The 15,538-nt window shown below is 46.5% G+C and overlaps 1 protein-coding gene across 2 annotated transcripts in view; it reads right to left on the reverse strand.

Annotated features, from left to right (window-relative positions):
* Nucleotides 1-15,538, reverse strand: part of LOC129016290 (amiloride-sensitive sodium channel subunit beta) — a 109,940-nt gene that overhangs the window by 73,761 nt on the left and 20,641 nt on the right. The window contains exon 1 of one of the 2 annotated variants that reach the window (XM_054455592.2): nucleotides 11,959-12,102. The exons of the other annotated variant lie outside the window; for it this stretch is intronic. The gene's annotated coding sequence lies outside the window, so the exon portion shown is untranslated. Of the gene's footprint in view, nucleotides 1-11,958; nucleotides 12,103-15,538 lie in introns of those variants that run through there. 2 annotated transcript variants of the gene reach the window in all.

The following is a 15,538-nucleotide window of genomic DNA, read 5'->3' on the forward strand; positions in this document are numbered from 1 at the left end:
TCAAGACCAGCCTGGCCAACATGGTGAAACCCAGTCTTTACTAAAAATACAAAAATTAACTGGGCGTGGTGGCACGTGCCTGTAATCCCAGTTACTTGGGAAGCTGAGACCTGAGAATCACTTGAAATGGGAAGGCAGAGGTTACAGTGAGCCAAGATTGTGTACTGCACTCCAGCCTGGGCAACAGAGTGATACTTTGTCTCAAACAAAACAAAACAAAACAAAACAAAAAGACTTTCAGCCTTATTTGATGTTCATTTATTTAACACATTTATTTAGGCCTTACTGTATGCTGGGCACTGTTCTAAGCACTTGACACATTTAATCCTCATAACATTCCTAATGAAGTGAGAATCTTATCATTTCCCATTTACAGATGAGAAAACTGAAGGACAGAGAAATTAAGTAACTTGCCTGAGGTCACCCAGCTAATAAGTGGCAGAGCCAGCAGTCCAGGTTAGCAGCCCCCAGGTAAAGAATCGCTGCATCTTTTATGTACTCCCATCAGCCAACAAGATTTTGTTCAAATCTACATTTTGCAATTTACATTATGGAAACACAATTTCTTTTTAATTTTGTAAATACAAAGTGATAAAAAAAATCCAGACTTGATCTTTTTTTTTTTTTTTTTTTTTTGACACAGGGTTTTTTTACTTCTGTTGCCCAGGCTGGAGTACAGCAGCATGATCTTAGCTCACTGCAACCTCTGCCCCCGGGGTTCAAGTGATCCCCCTGCCTCAGCCTCCCAAGTAGCTGGGACTACTACCACCACACTTGGCTAATTTTTGTATTTCTTGTAGAAACAGGGTTTTGCCATGTTGCCCAGGCTGGTCTCGAACTCTTGGGTGCAAGAGATCAATCCACTGCAGCCTCCTAAGTGCTGGGATTACAGGTGTGGGCCATTGTGCCCAGCCCAGACTTGATGCTTTTACAGATTCGCTAGGTCCCTGCTCCACTCGAATCTGCTGGCCTTAGTATTTGGTCCAATTGCTGATTCCAGCCTCCCTACTCTCCTAATCCTGACCTCCTACAAGAGCCTCAGGCATGCAGAGAGAGTATTTTGTATGGATGAAGTAATTGAATCCCTGCAGGATTTTTGTGAGGCCAGCACTGTTAGGCAGCCCCATTTCACACATGGGAAAACTGAGGCTTAAAGAGGTAGAGCCACTTGATCAAGTACACACAGCTGAGAAGTGATAGAACCAAAGAATAGAGCTCAAGCATTCTGATGTCAAAGCCTCCAGTTGTTTGTTTTTTTTTTTTTTTTGCATCTCCCAATTTTTTTATTGTGGCAAAATATATAACATAAAATTTATCATTTTAACCAACTGTAAGCATACACTTCAGTGGCATTAAGTACACTGCAACCATGATCACTATCCATTTCCAGAACTTTTTTTTTTTTTTTTTTTTTTTTTGAGATAGGGTCTCACTCTGTGGCCCAGGCTGGAGTGCAATGGTGCTATCTATCATGGCACACTGCATCGTCAACCTCCTGGGTTCAAGCGATCCTCCCTTGATCCAGCCTCCTGAGTGGCTGGAACTATAGGTGCACACCATCACATCTGGCTAATTTTTTTGTACTTTTTTGCAGAGATGAGGTTTCACCATATTGTCCAGGCTGATCTTGAACTCCTGGCTCAAGTGATCCGCCCACTTTGGCCTCCCAGAGTGCTGGGATTACAGGCTTGCATTTCCAGAACTTTTTAATCATCCCAAACAGAATGAGACTGTGTACCCATTAAGCAATAACCCCCCCATCCCCCAGCCCTCATAACCTCTATTCTATTTTCTGTCTCTATGAATTTTCCTATTCTAGTTACTTTATATAAGTAGAATCATATAATATTTGTCTTTTTGTGATGAAAGCCTCTACTTTTTAAAAAGCTAGTATTTTTAAATTTGAAAGCATAATGTATAATTTGAGTGGTGTCAAAAGGAACTCATCTTATTTCTTTTGTCTTTTTTTTTTTTTAAAGACATAGTCTCACTATGTTGCCCAGGCTGTTCTCAAATTCTTGGCCTTAAGCAATCCCCCCTCCTTGGCCTCCCAAAGTTTGTTGGGATTACAGGCGTCAGCCACCACACTCAGCCACCTTGTTCCAACATTATGCTTGTTTTATTTTTATTTACTTATTTATTTTTATTTTTTTGAGATGGAGTTTTGTTCTCATTGCCCAGGCTGGAGTGCTGGCATGATCTCAGCTCACTGCAACCTCTGCTTCCCGGGTTCAAGCAATTCTCCTGCTTCGCCTCCCAAGTAGCTGGGATTGCAGGTGCCTGCCACCATGCCCAGCTAATTTTTGTATTTTTAGTAGAGATGGGTCTTCACCATGTTGGTCAGGCTAGTCTCGAACTCCTGGCCTTAGGTGATCCACCCGCCTTGGCCTCCCAAAGTGCTGGGATTACAGGTGTGAACCACTGCACCTGGCCATTATGCTTGTTTTAAATAAGAAGGTGTGTGGCTAAAATTTATAAGTATAATATAATAAACATATGGGGCAAAAAAATATGAAGAATGCCAAATTGTATGTAATGAAAGATTAGTCTCCTTTTCACCTAAGACCCACAGTTTCACCTATGCAAAGGCAAACACTATTACCAGCTTCCAGTGTGTACTCCAGATTTTAATGTGCATGTATATATACACATTCTCTTTTAGCAATACATCTGGAAGATTGTTTCACATCACTTTTTTTTTTTTTTTTTGAGATGGTGTTTCACCCTGTCACCCAGGCTGGAGTGCAGTGGCACGATCTCAGCTCACTGCAACCTCCGCCTCCCTGGTTCAAGCGATTCTCCTGCCTCAGTCTCCCAAGTAGCTGGGATTACAGGCACCCGCAACCATGCCTGCCTAATTTTTGTAGTTTTGGTAGAGACGAGGTTTCACTATGTTGGTCAGGCTAGTCTCTAACTCCTGACCTCAGGTGATCCACCCATCTGGGCCTCCCAAAGTGCTGGGATTACAGGTGTGAGCCACCGGGCCCAGCCTCACATCACTTTATAGAGAGCTACTGTTTTCTTTTTAATGGCTGCCTCCCAGTCTTTTATGTAGCTGTTCCAACACTTACAGTATTTAGTTCCTTTCTGGTGGATATTTTAAATAGTTCCAATTGCTTGTTCTCACAGTGCTGAATATCCTTGTCCTAATAAGTTGTGCCCAATGCAGAGATAACCACTGGGTCAATTCCTGCAGGTGAAATGGCAGATTCATAGGGTATGTGCATCTTCAGTGTTGACATGTTTGCCTAACTGCCCTCAGAGTTAGGCCAAGAGCTTGCACCAATTTGCACCCTGACCACTGGCCTAGGCCATTCACTCCCTGGGCTCCCTCATCCGAGGCTGGGCCATGGTGTGAGTTAGGCCAAGAACTTGCACCAGTTTGTACCCTCACCAGCTGAATTTGAGAGTCCTGGTTTTCCCGCATCTTCATCAACACTGAGTGTTACTCGACAACCTGACAGGTGGAAAACAATCATTGTGGGTTTCTTTTTTCAGGGTGCAGTTGAGAATCTTTTCATCTGTGTGAATTCAATATATACTTCTTTTCTTGTGATCAACCAAATTATAGCCTTTGCTCTTTAACTTTTTGGATGGGTATTCAGTCTTTGATTTGCAAGAACACATTTCTTTTTCTCCCGAGACAGGGTCTCGCTCTGTTGCCCAAGTTGGAGTGCAGTGGTGCAATCATAGCTTGCTGCAGCCTCCAACTCCCGGGCACAAGCCATCTTCCTGCCTCAGCCTCCCAGGTAGCTGGGACTTGTGCCATTATGCCTGGCTAATCATTCTTTTTTATAGAGAGGGGGTCTCACTATATTGCCCAGGCTGGTCTCAAACTCCTGGCCTCAAGCAAGCAATCCTCCCTCCTTGGCCTTCCAAAGTGCTGGGATTACAGGCATGAGTCACTGTGCTCAGCCTGCAAGAACCCTATCCATAACATAATTCTTGGTCATAACAGTGGCAAATATTTTAACTAGCTTGGAATGCCTAAGTTTATGTGGGTTTTTTTTTTTTTTTTGGTCATGCAGAACATATTAACTTTTATGTAGTCAGACCCAGAAATCTTGAAGGCCTTTTATTATTTTTATTTTTAAAATAGAGACAGGGTCTCACTATGCTGCCCAGGCTGGTCTCAAGCTCCTGGCCTCAAGCAATCCTCTCGCCTCAGCCTTCCTGAGTGCTGGAATTACATGTGTGAGCCACCGTGCCTTGTCCTTCTGACTCTTAATCAGTGCTTCAAAGAGGATGTGTGGAGGGGCGTGCTTCTTGATTTGAAGTCATCTGCAGGATATGACTGTCCCCAACCTGAGCTTGACCTGGGGCCTCCTTAATAGTCCTCTTGTAGAGTTGAGATCATTCCTCACTGCCTAGGACTTGTGCCTTGACACATGCTCTCATGGGGGCCAAGAGAGAAGGCCCACAGGCACAGAGGAGCCTCTAAGAACAGGCTCTTTATAAGGTGGCTGTGATGGTTAATACTGAGTGTCAACTTAATTGGATTGAAGGATGCAAAGTATTGATCCCGGGTGTGTCTGTGAGGGTGTTGCCAAAGGAGATTAACATTTGAATCAGTGGGCTGGGAAAGGCAGACCCACTCTTAATCTGAGTGGGCACCAGCTAATCAGCTGCCAACACAGCTAGTATATAAAACAGGTAGAAAAATGTGAAAAGCCTAGACTGGCCTAGCCTCCTAGGCTACATCTTTCTCCCATGCTGGACCCTTCCTGCTCTCAAACATTGGACTCCAGGTTCTTCTGTTTTGGGACTCAGACTGGCTTCCTTGCTCCTCAGCTTGCAGACAGCCTATTGTGGGACCTTGTGATCATGTGAGTTAATACTTAATAAACTCCCCTTTAGCTATCTATCTGTCTATTATCTATCTATCTATCTATCTATCTATCTATCTATCATCTATCTATCTATCATCTATCCATCCATCCTATGAATTCTGTCCCTCTAGAGAACCCTAACTAATACAGTTATAGTGGGGTGGAAGCAGGTCTTCAGCTGTCAGGGGCAGTCCTCACTAGAAAGCAGCTCCTCTAAAAGTCAAGTTTGCCCCAGGCCCTCAAGTGGGGGCAGACTGGAAGCTCTAAGTATAGGATGGTGAGCAAATTTGGAAGAATAATAGTTTAGGAACTCCACCAGCTCCCTTAGCAACTTTTCTATCTGAAAAAAAATGGTTTCTTCCAAGCTCCAGGACCAAGAGGGACATGCTTTATCTTATGATACACCCTCTAGATTATGTCTTTGCTGAGGACAGAACTCTGCACCATCCACCCTCCCTTCTAGTGCAAGTCGGACACAGACGGCTGGAGGAGTTCTCATTTGAAGTTTTATGCTAGGCCAGTGATTCTCACACTTGACTGTCCATCAGAATCACTAAGAGAGCTTATTAAAATACAGATTGTGGCCAGGCATGGTGATTCACACCTGTAATCCCAGCACTTTGGGAGGCCGAGGCAGCCACCTGGCCAACATGGTGAAACCCCATCTCTACAAAAAATACAAGAATTAGGTGGGTGTGGGGGCAGGCACCTGTAATCCCAGCTATTTGGGAGGCTGAGGCAGGAGAATCACTTGAATCCCAGAGGTGGAGGTTGCAGTGAGCCAAGTTCGTGCCACTGCACTCCAGCCTGGGTGACAGTCAGATTTTGTCTCAAAATAAATAAACAAATAAGATAAGATAAGATGAAATAAAATAAAATAAAATAAAATAAAATACAGATTGCGAGGCTCATTCTGAGAGTCTCTGATGTGGGAAGTCTGGGATGGGTGTGAGAATCTGCATTTCTGTTTTTTAGAGACAGGGCCTTATTCTGTCACCTAGGCTGGAGTACAATGGCATGATCATGGCTCACTGCAGCCTCAAACTCCTGAGCTCAAGCAACCCTTCTGCCTCAGCCTCCAGAGTAGCTAGGACTACAGGTGTGCACCACCATGCCTGGATAATTTTTAAATTTTGTACAGAGATGGAGTCTTGCTATGTTGTTCAGTCTAGTCTTGAACTCCTGGCCTCAATTGATTCTCTCACCTCAGCCTCCCTGAGTGCTGGGATTCCAGGTGGGAGCCACCGCACCCAGCTTGTACTCTGCATGTCTTTCTTTCTTTTTACTTTTTTAGAGACAGAGTCTTGCTCTGTCACCCCAGGCTGGAGTGTAGCCTGATGATCATAGCTCACTGCAGCTTCAAACTCCTGGGCTCAAGCAATCCTTCCACTTCAGCCTTGTGAGTAGCTGGGACTACAGGCATGCGCCACCACACCTGACTGAGAATCTGCCATTTCTTTCTATCTTTTCAATGAATTCATTATTTTTTGAGAAAAGGCCTCTCTCTGTTGCCCAGGCTGGGATGCAATCAGGTGATCAAAGCTCATTGCAGCCTCAACATCCTGGGCACAAGCAATCCTCTCATGTCAGCCTCCCAAGCAGCTGGGACTACTGGCATGTGCCACTATACCAGGCTAATTTTTGAATTTTTTGTGGAGTCTTGCTATGTTGCTTGGGCTGGTCTCAAACTCCTGGGCTCAAGTGGTCCTCCTGCCTCAGCCTTGCAAGCAGTTGGGATTACAGGCAATAGCCACTGCGCCTGGCATTTCCAACAAGTTCAGGTGATGATTATGCTGCTGGTGGGGGGACTACACTTTGAGACCCACTGGCTTAGGTCATTCACTCCCTGGGTTCCCCCGTCTAAGGCTGGTCTACCAAGTGAGTTAGGTCAAGGGGCCTAAAGGAGCACAGGGGGCCAGGCGAGGCGGGTCACACCTGTAATCCCAGCACTTCGGGAGGCCGAGGTGGGCAGATCACCTGAGGTCAGGAGTTCGAGACCAGCTTGGCCAACATGGTGAAACTAGCTGGGCATGGTGGCGGACTCCTGTAATCCCAGCTACTTGGGAGGCTGGGGCAGGAGCATTGCTTGAACCTGGGAAGTGGAGGTTGCAGTGAGCCAAGATCACACCATTGCACTCCAGCCTGGGTGACAAGAATGAAACCCCGTTCCCCCCACCACCCCACAACCGCAAAAAAAAAAAAAAAAAAAAAAAAAAAGGGAGCACAGGCTTCATTCCGGTCAAAATAATGGCAGCAGTTGCTGTGTGCTAGATTCTATGCTAGGAACTGTGCAATGCATTCACTCTGTCATTGAACCCTCCCAGCACACCTGTGGAGTGGGTTTTTTAGTACTAGTTCCACTTTACAGTGAGAAAACTGAGGCTCAGCAAGGGCTCAGGGGCTTTGAATCAGACAGATTTGGTGTCCAACTCCAGCTGTACCACTGACCCACTGCAAGATTTTGGGCAAGTGGTTTACTCTTCTTGAGCCTCAGTCTAATTCATCTGTAGAACAGAGATCACAAAACTTGACTCGCAGGGCATTATGACGACTACAGGGGTGATGATTACAAGAGAACCTGCACACAGTAGTTACTCAAGAAATGCTCATCCCTATTCCTGCCTCACGCCCCATCACGGCCTCAAGTTCCTTTTCTCACTCTCCAGATACATCTTCCTATCTTTCCTCCTACTCACCCTACTACAAAGTGACAACAGACTACATCACTTCTTAAACATACTTCCTTTGGTCATTCCTCTAGACTTTTGTAAAGGCTGTTTCCTCTGTGTGGAATGCTTTTCTCACTCCACTGTTCCAGAAGAACTCCTATTCATCCTTTAAAACCCACCTTAAAAATCCCTTCTCTTTGAACCTTTCCTTTAAATGTTCCCTTCTTGTCCTTGGCCAGAAAACATATTGCAGCATCTTACTTGAAGAAGGGGCTCAAAGAGTTACTTTCCTTCCTTCCTGCCTCCCTTACCTGTGTTCCTACCACATTTTATAAGGAGTATAATTGGAGTATAAATCCACTGTTACAGGGGCCAGGCAGGTAGGTAACACCATCATTATTAGCGTCAGCATCAGCAATGGTTAGAGAGTGTTTACTTGAGTCAGGCACTGTGCTAAGGGGTTCATGTATGTTGACTCATTTAATGCCCAACATAACCATTTGAGGCAAGTGCTATTTATTATGCCTGGTTTACACATAAGGAAATGGAGTCACAAAAAATGCTAAACAATTTGCCTGAAACATAGGTTTCTTTTCTTTTTCTTTTTCTTTTTTTTTTTTTTTGACAGAGTTTCGCTCTTGTCTCCCAGGCTGGAGTGCAATGATGCAATCTCGGCTCATCACAATCTCCGCCTCCTGGGTTCAAGCGATTCTCCCACCTCAGCTTCCCAAGTAGCTGGGACTACAGGCACCCACAACCATGTCCAGCTAATTTCTGTATTTTTAGTAGAGATGGAGTTTCACCACGTTGGCCAGGCTGGTCTCGAACTCCTGAACTCAGGTTATCCACCCGCCTCAGCCTCCCAAAGTGTTGGGATTACAGGTGTGCACCACTGCACCTGGCCTGAAACTTGTAACTAATCCACTCCATAGCTGGGAGCTAGAGACTGACTGTGGAGTCTGTGGTGTTACCTTTTATATTAGCTGCTCTTTATGAATGAGGGGTGGGCCAGGTAGGGACTGTCATGCCCTGCAGGGTGCCTGCTCCATGTAAGGGGGCAGCTGAATGTCCTGCCTGAAGTTGTTAGCTTTTCTTTTCTTTCTTTCTTTTCCCTTTTTGAGGCAGGGTCTCACTCTGCTGCCCAAGCTGGGGTACAATTGTGTGATCACAGCTCACTGTAGGCTCAACCTCCTGGGCTCAGGGGAGCCTCTCACCTCAGCTTCCCCTGTAGCTGGGACTGTAGGTACATGCCACCACACCCAGCTAATATATATAATATGTGTGTATATGTATATATGTGTATACATATATGTGTGTATATATATGTGTGTGTATATATATACATATATATATACATATATATATATTTTGTAGAGATGGGTTTTTGCCATGTTGCCCAGGCTCGTCTTGATCTCCTAAACTCAAGCAACCCATTGGTCTTGATCTCCTAAGCTCAAGCAACCCACCCTCCTTGGTCTCCCAAAGTGCTGGGATTACAGGTGTGAGCCACCATGCCTGGCTGTTGCCAGCTTTACTGATATCTCAAGAGGATCCAGAAATATGGAGTCTTATATGAAATGATTTTTAAAATCTTGGGAATAATCTAAAAATTTAAAAGTCCACAGGCCTTCTTTTTGACTTTTGCTGTCTCCTGTATTCCAAATGGGAGCACCTCAGCTCACTTCGCTTCTGTGTCTTAACTCAGGACCAGGCACGCCTTAGGCCTTTTGTAAGTAACATGACAGTTCTGGACTCCACAGTAAGCTGGGCTTGGCTCTCAACAAGCAGAAATCTCTTCTTTGGCTCAGGACTCAGTGCAAAGGACCCTCTGGTCTGTACTTGGGGTGTGGATGAAGTCACAAACAGTGGCTCTAGGCATCACCCCTGTACTCCCCCACTGCCCCAGGGCCATCTCCAGGTCTCCCCTGTTCAGGAAAAGACTTCCTGCTTACTGATGCTGATGAGTCCCTAAGCGTTTTGTTTACATCACCCCACTAATCCACCTAACAGTTTGGGGAGGGTGCCATTATTATGATGCCCATTTTACAGATGTGAAAACTATGGCTCAGGGAGGGGAAAGGAATTGCCTGAACTAGGAAGGGGTGAAGCTGGGGTTATAATGTAGTGTCTCTGATTCTAGCTTTTCATCAACCCAGATTATGGGTTCCACCAAACTTTTAAGGGTCCCGTCAGTCTACAGCAAACACACTCTCTTAATGCCACAGCCTGGACCTACAGTTTGTGGTACACAAACAGGACCCTCGACAGTCCAATCTGCCAGTCCGTGGTTCTCAACTCCTGTCTGCTATTGGAGGGTGAGTTTGGCTTTGGAGGGCATCTAGAGAGAACCCCTAGAGGTGGCCCCGATGGAACCTCTGCCCACTGGGGCATGGCCAGGCAGAACTTGTGGCCTGGCTGAGTCTCAGCCTTAGGGACCAGCAGAGACTGCAGCTAGAGAAAGTGTATTGTTTGTCCTTGGCCATAGACAGAATAGAGGTGTGTGCACACATCTGTGTATGTGTATGCATGCATGTACACATGCTTGTGTGTATGTCTCATGTATGTGTGCCCCTGTGTGCTTGTGTGTGAACATGCATATGTACACATATGTGTGCATGTGTGTGTATGTGTGTGTGTGCATGCATGCATGGGTCTGTATGTGAGCAGTGGAAAAGAGAGGACCTCATCCCCTAAATTTAGATCCTGTGAAGTTAGTTTAGGATAAAGAACAAGAAATTGAACTTAACCCAGAGATAACAATTTATAGAAGACGCTGAAATAAAAACCAACCTGAAAATTTTTGTCACCTAAATTCCCATCGGTAGGCATTATCCACGGCGGGAATCCATGCAGCAGTTTAAATCAATAAGCTGGGCTTATATGCAGCAGCATGGATAACTGGTGATGAGAGAGCTCCAGTTGCAGAATGACATAGGTGGGTTGTACCATTTCTACTTCTAGTTCTATTTTTTTTGAAACAGAGTCTTGCTCTTTCATTCAGGCTAGAGTGCAATGCTGCCATCTCAGCTCACTGCAACTTCCACCTCCCGGGTTCAAGCAATCCAGCTGTGTCAGCCTCCTGAGTAGCTGGAATTACAGGCACATGCCACCATGCCCGGCTAATTTTTTTTTTTTTTTTTTTTTTTTGTAGAGATGAGGTTTCACCATGTAGGCTGGGCTGGTCTCAAACTCCTGACCTCAAGTGATCCGCTCTCCTCAGCCTCCCAAGGGTTGTATCATTTCTATTAAATATCCACCTACAACATTACTACATTACTAAGTATTTTACATATTTTCTATGACTCTGTATATATGACTGTGTAGGTGGGGGAAAGGGTCTAGAAGGAAACACTCCAAATTATGAAGGTGGTTACCTTTGGGGAGCTGGGAGGGCAGGGGTGGAAGATTACAGAGGAACAAGAATGGATCCCTGTGTTCTGCATGGAATTACACAGTTCAATGGGTAGGCAGGTTGGGTCCCTCACGGATGCTGGGATCTGAGACAGGGATGCTCAGGTCTCTGGGAGCTTTCAGACCCATCCACCCGGCTTTGTGAGAGCTGGGCTGCCAGGGACCAAAGCCAGTCTTGGTTGTTCTGCCCCCACTCTCTGGTGGAGGTGAGTGGGAAGATGTGCCTTTTGTGGACTGGAGGTCTCTGCTGCTTCCTCCCTAAACTCTGTGCCTCATTTTCCCCCCTCCACGCTAGAGTGAGAATGTCCCTGTACTATATCCCAGACCCTTTCCCTCCACAACACACCTAAGTCATATGACATTGTCTAGACATCAACTTAGCACTTCAGAATCCTCAGCGCCGACAACTGCAGGGCGTTCGGATCTGGCCTCCTCCACATCACACCAAATGAAACCCATGTTCCCCGGACGCCACTGACAGCCCGCGAGGTAGGCTCCAGGGTCGGACTGCCTGTATTCAAATCTGAGCTCAGCAACTTCTTCCTGGGACCAAGGGAAGCTTCCCCACCCTCTGACCCTCAGTTTGCACCTCTGCAAAATGGCTACAGCAAGAGAACCACTCCACAGGGATGCCCTGTGAGCGAAGTTAGGTCGTTTGAGCAAGGCGCTCTGCCGCGCTGTGCCCAGCACGTAGAAAGCGCTCTCGAGTTTCACTGTTGTCACCTCTTGAACAACCTCTCACCCCGCCCACTCCGTGCCAGGACTTTGCCTCCGTCTCTGAGGTCCCAGACACGCCGGGGACCCTCGCTCCGTCCGCCTCCCGCACCCTGGGGGCTTTTCCCAGCCTCCAGCTCTCCCCTCCGCCCCCCACCGATTCAGTCCCCAGGCCGGGTCCCAGGCGCCTCAGACAGGCACCCAAGCGCCCTCCCGTGGGAAACTGAGGCCGGGACAGGAGTGCGCGGGCCGGGGTTGGGCAGGAGAAGGCGCGCGCGCAGGGACTCCGGGCAGCGCGCGGGAGACCGGTTGCGAGCCAGGGGTCGCCGTCATACCTGCTCGGGCGGCGGAGCCGGGACACGGAGGATATGCGCTGTCGGCGGTGGCGGAGGCGGCGGTGCGCGCCAAGCTGGCGGCGGCGGCCGAGTGGTGGTGACACTGGGACACCCGGCGAGCGCGGCGAGACCGACTGGGAGGCAGCAGGCTCAGGGGCGGGGAAGCACGGGGAGCGCCCGCGGGTGGAGCTTACTGGGCGCTACCGGCCTGGCCACACGCGCGGTCCCGGCTCCCCCGGCCACCTCCCTCGCCTCCCAATAAGCTCCAGCCCCCACACGGCAGGTGCAGGGACACTGGACGCCCCCCGCACGCACACGCTCCGCATTCTCCCTTCGCACCTCGGGACACCAGCGATACCCACATGCGCCACGAATATGTCCACAGACCCCTCATCCGAGTGTACCCCACGTCCTCTCAGTACATATCACATGCCACATATATGAACACTCCATCCCACCCCACGCGTGTACCTGTCCCGTTCACCTCAGCGAAGCATCGCGCTCACCTGTACAGGCGCGCCCCCATCACATCCACACCCCTGCAGACACAGTGTCCTCTGGGCAAGTTGGTGATTTTAGGGGGACATATCCACTTTTCACAGGAACGTTCTTCCCTCCGCCTCTTCCACCTCCACCAAGGTGGAGACCTCCCAGATCTCCATCATCCCCGATAGGTCCGATCTTTGCATTAGAAATTCAAACAGCCCACCCCAAGATTGGGACCTCTGGCCCCCCTCTGGAGTGCTCGCTATACCTGTGCTCCAGCCTCAGGGCACTGGCGGGCCTTGCGCATTTCCTCCAATCTTCCCTTCCTTTTCTTTTCTCTTCTCATCAAGTCGAGGTTTTAGGACTATCATTTCAGCCACTTTCTTGCCAATATCCTTAACACTTCGTTTCCTGTGTATTTCTCCATAGATTGTCCTAATGTAGTCATTCTCAAAATTTTTGGTCTTAGGAATCTTTTGTATTTTTCTTTTCTTTCTCTTTCTTTCTTTCTTTCTTTCTTTCTTTCTTTCTTTCTTTCTTTCTTTCTTTCTTTCTTTCTTTCTTTCTTTCTCTTTCTTTCTTTCTTTTTCTTTCTTTGTTTTCTCTCTCTCTCTCTCCACCTCCCTCCCTCCTTCTCTCTTTCTTCTTCTTCTTTCTTTCTTTTTTTTTTTTTTTTGGTCAGAGTCTCACTCTGTTGCCCAGGCTGGAGTGCAGTGGTGTGATCTCAGCTCACTGTAACCTCCACCTCCTGGAATCAAGCGATTCTCCTGCCTCAGCCTCCCTAGTAGCTGGGATTATAGGCATGTGCCACCATGCCCGGCTAATTTGTTTGTGTTTTTTGTAGAGATGGGATTTATTCATGTTGGCCAGGCTGGTCTGGAACTCCTGGACTCAAGTGATCCACCCGCCTAGGGCTCCCAAAGTGTTGGGATTACAGGCGTGAGCCACCATGCCCAGCCAGGAATCTTCTGTACTTTAAAAAATTACAGAATACCTGAGACTTTTTGTTTATGTGGAATACACACACACACACACACACACACACACACGTGTGTTTTTAACACATATATGTTATTTTGTTTATATAATGATACTTTCCATATGAGAAATTAAAACTGATACCTAAAAATATTTATTAATGCATTACACTATAACTAATAAACCCACTACTTGCTGACATAAATAAAAGGCTTTTTATGATTTTTCTCTTTTTTTTGGTAAAGGGAGACAGGGTCTCAATTTGTTGCCCAGGCTAGAGCGCAGTGGTGTGATTATAGCCCCCTGCAGCCTCAAACTCTTGGGCTCAAGCCATCTTCCTGCCTTAGCTGGGACTACAAGGTGCGTGCCACTGCTTCCGGCTAATTAAAGAAAGTTTATTTTTCTGGAGACAGAGTCTTGCTATGTTACCCAAGCTGGTCTCAAATACCTGGCTTCAAGCAATCTTCCCACCTCAGCCTCCCAAAGAGCTGAGATAACAGGTGTGAGCCATCATGCCTGGCTGAAAAATATTTTTCAAAGAAAAAAAATCAGTGGGAAGGGCACTGTTTAGCATTTTTGCAAATCTCTTTAATGCTTGGCTTAATAAGAGACAGCTGGATTCTCGTATTCAGTCGGCTGCAATCTGTTGTTTTAGTTGAAGTAAATGAAGTAAATTCAGCTTCATATAACTTGACCCACCATTGCTTTTTTTTTTTTTTTTGAGTCTTTTTTTTTTTATTATTATACTTTAAGTTCTGGGATACATGTGCAGAACGTGCAGGTTTGTTACACAGGTATACAAGTGCCATGGTGGTTTGCTGCACCCATCAACCCATCGTCTACGTTAGGTATTTCTCCTAATGCTCTCCCTCCCCTAGCCCTCCACACCCCGACAGGCTCCGGTGTGTGATGCTCCCCTCCCTGTGTTCATGTGTTCTCATTTTTCAACTCCCACTTATGAGTGAGAACATGTGGTGTTTGATTTTCTGTTCCTGTGTCAGTTTGCTGAGAATGATGGTTTCCAGCTTCATCCATGTCCCTGCAAAGGACATGAACTCATCTTTTTTTACGGCTGCATAGTATTTCATGGTGTATATGTGCCACATTTTCTTTATCCAGTCTATCATTGATGGGCATTTGGGTTGGTTCCAAGTCTTTGCTATTGTGAATAGTGCCTCAATAAACATACATGTGCATGTGTCTTTATAGCAGCATGATTTATAATCCTTTGGGTATATACCCAGTAATAGGACTGCTGAGTCAAATGGTACTTCTTGTTCTAGATCCTTGAGGAATCGCTACACTGTCTTCCACAATGGTTGAACTAATTTACACTCCAACCAACAGTGTAAAAGTGTTCCTATTTCTCCACATCCTTTCCAGCATCTGTTGTTTCCTGACTTTTTAATGATTGCCATTCTAACTGGTGTGAGATGGTATCTCATTGTGGTTTTGATTTGCATTTCTGTAATGACCAGTGATGACCTACCATTGCTTTTGCACTGTCAGGGAAAATGTCCACAGGTGAAAAAGGCAAATAACATCTTAGGATTATTATGAAAGTGATTTTGACCTCACAGTTCCTCCTGAAAGGATCTCTGGGACCTCCCAGGGGTCTGTGGACGTCACTTTGAAAACCAGTGCTTCCCAGGTGTATTTGGTTGTGACCATATAAAATTGTTGATATTTGACTATTATTGACCTATGAAAATAGCCATTTCAGCTGGGTGGGGTGGCTAATGCCTGTAATCCTAGCACTTTGGGAGGCCAAAGTGGGTGGATTGCCTGAGCTCAGGAGTTCGAGACAGCCTGGGCAACATGGTGAAGCCCCACCTCTACTAAAATACAAAAAATTAGCCAGGCATGGTGGTGCGCACCTGTAGTCCCAGCTTCTCAAGAGGCTGAGGTGGGAGAATCACTTGAACCCAGGAGGTGGAGGTTGCAGTGAGCCAAGATTGTGCCACTGCACTCCAGCCTGGGTGACAGAGTGAGACTCCATCTCAAAAAAAAAAAAAAAATAGCAATTTCATATGGTTCAACCCAATATGTTATTTTTGAAGGTTTTCTTTTGGGACCCTGTTGGACATTTTTAGAATGGGTTCCCTGTGGAACTGTG

This window comes from Pongo pygmaeus, chromosome 18, assembly GCF_028885625.2.
Source record: "Pongo pygmaeus isolate AG05252 chromosome 18, NHGRI_mPonPyg2-v2.0_pri, whole genome shotgun sequence".
NCBI classification, from domain to species: Eukaryota; Metazoa; Chordata; class Mammalia; order Primates; family Hominidae; genus Pongo; species Pongo pygmaeus.